An 8,362-nucleotide genomic window follows, 5' to 3' on the forward strand; every position below is an offset into this window, starting at 1 on the left:
GGCAGTCAAGGTTGCTGGCCAGATTTTTGGCTGACTCGTTTGAGTGGTTAGTGTTCGCATTCGTTAAAAGTTAATATAAAGAGATGAATGGGTTTGGCATAGGAGGACATGATTTCAATTTTTGATATGTTGAGTTTGATATTAGTGAAATATTTTACTGGAGATGTTTAGTAGTCTGATAAATATGGAAATATAATCAGGAAATGGATCTGGGCTGAAGATATATATATATATATTTATATATATATATGTATATGTATACATATATATATCACACACACATACATATATAGATATGTAGCTAGATATAGATATGTAAAATATATATTTGGGAGTCATAGATAGATGATAATTGAAGTCAAAGAAAGGATGAAAAGCATAAGGCAGAGCATAGAAAGCAGAGGTTCTTCATCTGGTGTCTAAGCCTCTGAAGCTCCTGAAATCATAAGCAAAATTGTATGTAAATTTCTTGAGGAGATTTCCTACTATTTTAATCAGATTTTCAAAGTCATCATTGACTTGAAAGGATCAAGAACCACTGTTATAATCTATATTTGAAGTTTTTTGCAATGAACATGAATTAATTAGTAATTTAAAAAACATGGTACTACTATAAAAAGATCGGAACATGACAAAATGGGGAGAAACTGGTACTATTCACTTTCCTAGTCTAAAAAACATTTTGGAAATCAATAAGAAATAGAGTTCCATAACTTCTATCAAAAACCCTTGGGAGTATAAATATTTCAGAATTCTATTTTTGGGGGGTCTTTATAAGGGTAAATGATGTATATTATTTAGTATGCCTAGTGAAGTCTAGGGAAGTATGCAATTAATCAAATATATTTCTAGTTCTGCATTGAGATAATATGAATATTCACGCTAAATGAGATAAATAAAACTATAAATTGCTTTGCATCAGTCCAGAGAACATTTTGCTGACATATGAGTTTAGCGCATGCCTGATTATGCTACCAAATGGGTTGTGAACAATTTAGATTTTTAAAATTTTTGAAAAATATTTTGAGTTGCAGATAACAGATTGCTGATTTATGCTAACATTTCAATAAAACATTGGGCAAAGAACAGGAACGTCACAAAAGAAGAAATAGGAAATATCCAGTAAACATATAAAAAGGTATTTAGCTTCAGTGGTAATCAAAGAATGCCAATAAAAACAAGATCACTTTTGTTCCCTAGGAATGGCATGGGGAGCTGGGCACCCTCATTGTGGTAAGCAGAATTCTAAGATGGCTCCATGACTTCTGCCCCCTGGTGTTATATTCTCTAGAACCCCCGTCCCTTGAATGTGGGTAGGACATGTGATTTGCTTCTATGACAACAGTGATGGGATGTCACTTCCATGGTTATGTTACATTTTATAAGACTGCCTTGGCAGACTGAAGAGAGAGATTCTTTTGCTGGCCTTGAACAAGCAAAGAGCCATGCTGTGAACTTTCTGTGGAGGGGGCAGGGAACTGTGGGTGGCTTCTGGGAGCTGTGGGCAGCTTCTAGCTGACATCCAGTAAGAAGCCAGACCCTTGTTCACACAGCAACAAGGAAGAGAATCCTTCTGTATGGTTATTGAATGTCCAGGTGAGAACACAGCCCAGTTGGCACCTTGATTGCCACCTTGTGCGACCCTGATTGGGGGACACAGAGGAGCTGTACCTACACTCCTGAACCACAGAGACTTCTATATGCTTTTAACTTTGTGGTAATTTATTATGCAGCAATCAGAGACTAATACATTCATGCTGGTTGACGTGTATGTTGCTTCAATCAAGCTGTTTAATTAATATTTAAAAAACAAAAAATATACAACAAGCAAACAAAAAACATATATGCCCTTTGACCCAGCAGTTCTACTCTTGGACCACAGAGAGTTGTATAAAATTGTATGTTCAAGAATATAACTGAGATGAAACTTAAAATAGTAGAAATGTGGTAACCAGATAAATGGCTGTTCATAGCAGACTGGTTAAACTATGGTGTATCATACTGAGGACTGTTAAGCAACCCTTAAAAATGATGTATACATCTCGTTTTTGTTACGGAAAGTCAGCAAATAATAATGTGATGTGTTATTACCACAATGGGCCAAAACAGCAGCTTTTTACTGTCAAAAGGCATGATTTATTTTAGGTCTGTTATTTGAATGGGCTTGTTCATCTCAAAGCCCAGAATTAAGCAGAATTTCTCTCTCAGTCACAGGCAGTACTGGACCAGGGCATAGGGATAAGAGCCAGCTGGATTGGTGCTCCCTATAGAGATAGGTGAATATGGGTGTCACACTCCCAGTTCTTCCCAAATTTCCAAGCAAGTAAGTCACTTTACCTCCCCAGGTGGAGAGAGGCCAGGAGTGCATTCGAACAGTTCTTCCACTGGTGGCCACACTGGCCTCTGCTTCTGCCCTCCAGGGAGCAGGTACTGGAGCAGCCTGTAGGCCTGGCCACAGAGTCAGCGGTGGTGGAGACCTGCCTAGAGGGACACTTCTGAGTCCTCTGCCCTCGCGGTGGTGGCAGCAAAGACATATAGGAGTTGGGAGAGCCGGGCCAGTGTGAGCAGCCCTGAGAGTCCTTGGGTATTTCTGGAGGAGAACCCTGGGAAAGGATAGAGCAATTTAGATTTCAGGGAGATATGGTCTTACTTTGCAGTTAGAGGAGATGGGGTCTGGGGACATACTGAATACACATCTCTGGGCTGAGCATTCCCAAATGTATAATGCAGTTCAGGCCTTGTTTCTGAGCTCCCTGTCTTGTATTTCCTCCTGTATGTTGGACACTCTAATTTCCTTTTTTTTTTTAACTTTAAAAATATTATCATTTATTTTTAAAGGCATTAATCAAAAGCTTAACATATTTACTAAGAAAGTTACAATATATAAATACCGCTCAAATGTGACATTAACAGACTGACTTTTCTGCACTATATGTGACCTTGAGTTCTTTTAATCACTCACATTTCCGTTGTTCAGTGATTCACATTGATTATTCCCTAGAAATACCTGGCTGATTATTTAAGCATGAGTCACATGTGACAAGGGGAATGCAAATGATTGTGCCACTCAATCAAGTGTTCATGAAGAAAATGATGAAAATTTTGTTCACCATCGACCAGGGCACATCAAAATACTCTTCTCCTTGGGAGAGAGCTGCACCTGTTAAAGAATACTGTATGAAACACTACTTAATTAAAATGTGAGCATCTTCCTTCTTTCTGATTTTGTTTGAAACCCATATAGTAACTAGTATAGTAGCCGTTCATATACCAAGAGATTAACGTACTTCCCAAAGCATCAGCATCATCAAGAGAATCTGGATATAATAGGAGGTGGTGGGGGAATTATTGTTTGTTCAGAAGGAAAAGGAGGCAACCAGCATGATAGGAAGTGTGGTGGTGCTGGTGGTGCTGGTGGTGGTGGTGGTGGTGGTGATGGTGGTGGTGGTGGTGGTGGTGGTGGTGGTGGTGATGGTGGTGGTGGTGGTGGTGGTGGTGGTGATGGTGGTGTTGGTGGTGGCGGCGGCGGTGGTGGTGGTGGTGGTGATGGTGGTGTTGGTGGTGGCGGCGGCGGTGGTGATGGTGGTGGTGGTGGTGGTGGTGGTGGTGATGGTGGTGATGGTGGTGGTGGGCCGTTGAATTTTAGACCTGGCTTTCCTGATCCTAGTCCTGATCCTGGCATGGGGGGTGGTGGAGGGAGAAAAGAGTTCCATGGAGCCACTTTTGACTTGATATTATTTGGTTTATTTCCAGAAGACCTAGAGGAGCTCTTACTTTCTTCTGTTGAAATTTGACTTTCATTTTCGTTCTCCTGGGCATTCTCTTCTATATTATTAGTTACTTCAGACGTTGGGGAAAGTAGATGGGACAGATTTTGCTCCTCTCTATTTCTATATCCAGTGTAAACCACCACACAGATTTCTCTCTTAAAATTAATTGAAACAATGGTCGCTGGGTAAATGCATCCATCTTCTGACCAAATGGCAGAACATTTGTCACCAATTTTCCACTGCTTCAAGGGAATTGTGGTATTCTTTTTTTGGCTTTTATTCTTTTTAGTAGGTTTTCTTTTAGGTATGCCTTTTGGTTTATCTGAAGCTTCAGAGATGTCACCATTGTTTAGAGCAGGCTTAAATGAAGTCACAGCTTTATTGTAAGTTTTTATCAATGCTGCATCTTCCCAGATGTCAGAATCATCACTCCGGCCTATCCCCCGCTGGGACAGCACCGAGTCCTCCTGCCCCGGGGACACCACCTTCTATCCCCATCACCGTGGTGAGGCTACTGCAGGGTGTGTGGCCTCTAATTTCCTCTTCTTGGTCACTAAGACCTGATCTTGCTTCAGGGTTCCCCTCTCAAAAAGTGGTATTCCCAAGCTCGGTTACCCAAATTAGAAACCTAGGATTTACCCTTATTGCTTCCCTTTTCCTTATTGCCATTTCCAATCAACCAAGTTTTGTTGATTCCACCTGCTAAATCCACTATTTTATTTTATTATGTTTTTACCTACATTGCCATTACTCCATTCATTCTTACCTCCCCTGAATCCATTCTTAAATAAAACTCTTTTTCTGTATGCACAATACTTCTGATACCAAATGTGTGTGTGTGTGTTTTTCCCACACCGAAACCAATTCCCTGAGGCTAGCTGGGTGTCCTGCAATTCAATTAAGTTCTGACACTCATTATTAGAGGTTCCCATGACCCCTTTCTCAGGGTTGATAGTTTGCAAAAACTCAGGAAAAAACTTTTCTTACTGGTTTATTATAAACAATAATCAGAAATAGCTAAATGGAAGAGGTATGTGGGAAGGGGCAGGGAGCTTCCATGCCCTTGCTAGGTGTACCACCTTCCCAGCACCTCAGTGTGTCCAACCCAGAAGCTCTCCCAACCCCATCATTTTTAATGGAGATTTCAATATGTAGGCCTGATTGGCTAAATCATTGGCCATTGGTAATTAAACTCAATCTCCAGCCCTTCCCATCTCCCTGGAGGTGAGTGGATGGGGTGGGGCTGAAAGTTCCAACAATCTAATCACCTGGTTGTTTCCTCTAGCCCCAGTCTTGAAATCTCTAGGGCCCCATCAAGAGTCCCTTTTTAACTTAAACCCTGGAATGGTTGAAAGGGATGTTTTATGAATAATGAAAAACACTTTTCTCACCTCTATCACTCAGGAAATTCCAAGGGTTTTAGGAGCTCTATGACAGAAACCTAGGATGAAGACCAAATACGTACTTTTTATTCTATTACAACTCAATTCTTCATGAAGCACCCAGACTGATCTATGAAAGAATAGATCAGATTATATCACTTCCACCTGAAACCCACCCGTGGCTTTCTACTGCATTTGGAATCAGTTCCAAATTCTTAACATTTCCATAAGACCTGGGTGATCTGACCCTCTGTGCTTCAGAAGTTTTGGTCTGACTCTCAACCTACTTCCCGTCCCTCGCTGGCCTCCTTTCCACCTCAGAGTGTAAACCCAGGCTCTTTCCTCTGTCCTTCAAATGCTTCTACACTTTCCTTCTTGATTTTTCCTTTGTCTACCAGCACAGGTGTTGTCTTCCTCAGGAAACCTCTGTGACCCTCCAGACCAAAGGAGGGGCCTGTGACACGGTTTCACTTAGTACAATTCTGGTGATGCCTGTTGTAAGTTGTCTCCTAGTAGTCTACAAAAACTTTGATCTTGTGTCTGTCTTGTTCATTTCCATTTCATTATCTGTAGATATAACGGGGCTGAAAAAACTTTTTTTTTTTAAGAGATGAAAATTATATTTTTACCCCTAGTTCCTATTCCGTGAAACAGACCCACATTTTTCTTCCTCTTAAAAATTTTAATAGCAGATTTCTATAATGGATATTTAAAGGGTATACTCTTGAAAAAGCACCACCCATTAAAAATAGAAGTAGCTTTATTTTTCCCCCTAAGTATAAAAATAATATGAGCTTATTGTAAAAAGTCTCAGGAAAATTGGTTAGCACTTACCACATTTTGTTAAAATCATCTTATTATTTTAATAAGTACGTACTTGTTCTTAAAAGCCTATTATGTGCAAGTGCTTTACACACAGAATCCTTAAACTAGCCCTGCATGGTAAGCCTCATCTCTAGCATACAAATAAGGAAAACAAGATTCATAGAAACTTTCAAAATCACATACGAATAAGTGATGGGCCTGTATGTGTATGTGTGTGTGTGAGTGATTTATGCCCAGGACTATTAAACTGGAAGCTCTGTGTGCTTCCGTCTGTTAAGTGGTTCCTAACCAGCGTGATCATCCTTGATGATTCTGATTCAGGAGATCTGCAATGGAGCCTGGATATCCTTACCAGTAAGTTATGTTGTTCTACAGTTATAATTCTACAATACCAGACAGTTTCCTTTTCTTGACTTAGAGAAAAGTATAAGCAGTGCTGATCATTTTACTTAGGGAGCCAAGTTGTGCCTATGTAATTGACTTGACAGCAAATCAGCACTAAACATGGAAGCCCTTTCTGCATAGACCTGCTTGCTAAGCTCAAGGCAAATCCTTCTGTGGATAGGGTCTCAATTTGCCTCCAGGGTCCCTCACTTCTCTGCTGCCTACATTTTGGTCCTGGGGCATCTTGCCTGTGGACTGTGAGGCCCTGGGATCCTCAGGCTGTGGGCTCAAGTTGAAGAGCAAGGAAGGAGAGATCAAGACTAAGCTAAGCAATGTGGAGAAATAAAAGAGAGAGGGAAGAGGAAAGGGAAGGAGGAAAAAGAAGGGGAGGGAGAGAGAGAAGAACCTGACAAATAAATAAATATTTTGTGATGATAGAGTAATGAGATTCATGTTTCTTGTGCGGCTGATAATACATCTCTGATGGCAGTTTTATTAGGGGAGTCCCAAACATATATTTTAAACATTTAGAAATGTTACATTAAAGGAAACAGGACTGTAATGACACTTTAGAGAAGATACGTTGGACTAATGTTAAGATGGAAAGATTTTTTTCGTTTTGTGGATCAAGGTCATCATTGGTTTTGAAATCTTGTATTTGGCTACTCCTCAAGGCACAGCTTGATGGCATGAACAGCCCTGAGGCTAAAACATGCAGTCAGAATGGAGGTTGGTGTACGCACTTTCAAGGGAAGGCTATTTCAAATACTATCTACCTGTAGGATGAAATTGCTGATGCAGGTGATGGCAGCTCAAGAATGCAGGTGCCCATTGGTTTCAGAGGCACCGGTAAGACCTACAACCTGATTATTTGTGCCTACGTATGTCAAAGGAGAACTTGTGCTGAATTGAATAGTTTATAATTCCTTTAAATAGTCATTGAGTGACCCTAGCTATTCAAATATCTTCTTACACATAACTGTGAAAAATGTCCTAAAATTGATAAAACCCAGTGTTGGTAAGTATGTAGAGAAATGGGAGTTTTCACTCATTATTGATAGGAGTAGGAATTGGTACAAGAATTTGGAAGGTCATTTAGTACTACTAAATGTTTTAATGTTTGTATCATTTGATTTAGTAGTACACTTCTATAAATTTATCCGTCAGAAATACTTGCTTAAGTTTATAATGATACATGTACAAGGATATACATTTATAATATCTTTAAAACTTTTTTTGATGGAACAAAACACATTAAAAAAAGTTTATACTGTAGACACATGGTTAAATGAATAATTATGAAGTGAACATTTATGTCACCTATACTCTCATATCAAGAAAGATAACAATGCCAGTTCCCCAGAAGTCCCTACATGTCCTTCTTAGTTATAATCCTACTTCTTTCCTGTAGAGATAACCTCTTTCCTGACTCATATTTGCTCGAACTGAGCCACCTAGTGTAGTGTCCACTAGCCACACGTGACTAAAAAGCACTTGAAATGTGGCCAGTTGGAATTCAGATGTGGTCTAAGTATAAAATTCACACTGGATTATGAAGACTTAGTATAAAAATAAGAATGTAAAGCACTTAATTAAAAATTTATAATATTGATGACATATTGAAATAATATTTTAAATATGTTGGGTTAAATAAAATATATATTAATTTCACCTGTTTTTTCCCCTTAGTTTAATGTAACTACTAGAAAATTTTAAATTACATTTAGAGCTTGCTTTTGTGGCTCACATTATATTTATATTGGGCAGCACAGCTTTACAAGTAACCACTATCTTTACTTTCGATAATAATTTTCTTTCTTTTCTTTAGACTTTTTCCACATGTGTATGCATCTATAAAATAATGTAGTTTAGTTTTGCCTAACTTTGAAACTTATACTAATGGAAAATGCTTTATATAGTGCATTTTGCTTCTTTTGCTTATGTTTGTGCTATTAATCCTGCTCTTACATGTAAGTGTAACTTATTCATTTTCATTGCTTT

General features: G+C 39.0%; 1 pseudogene across 1 annotated transcript; it reads right to left on the reverse strand.

The window, feature by feature from the left end:
• Positions 1-3,189: 3,189 nt before the first annotated feature.
• On the reverse strand, positions 3,190-3,682 carry LOC308497950 (survival of motor neuron protein-like; annotated as a pseudogene). Its single transcript has 2 exons — positions 3,619-3,682; positions 3,190-3,411 (listed from the first exon to the last, which is right to left on the reverse strand). The product of its transcript is annotated as a survival of motor neuron protein-like (transcript).
• Between the last annotated feature and the right edge of the window lie 4,680 nt (positions 3,683-8,362).

The sequence above is a fragment of the Rhinolophus hipposideros genome (assembly GCF_964194185.1).
Source record: "Rhinolophus hipposideros genome assembly, chromosome: 5".
Lineage (NCBI taxonomy): Eukaryota > Metazoa > Chordata > Mammalia > Chiroptera > Rhinolophidae > Rhinolophus > Rhinolophus hipposideros.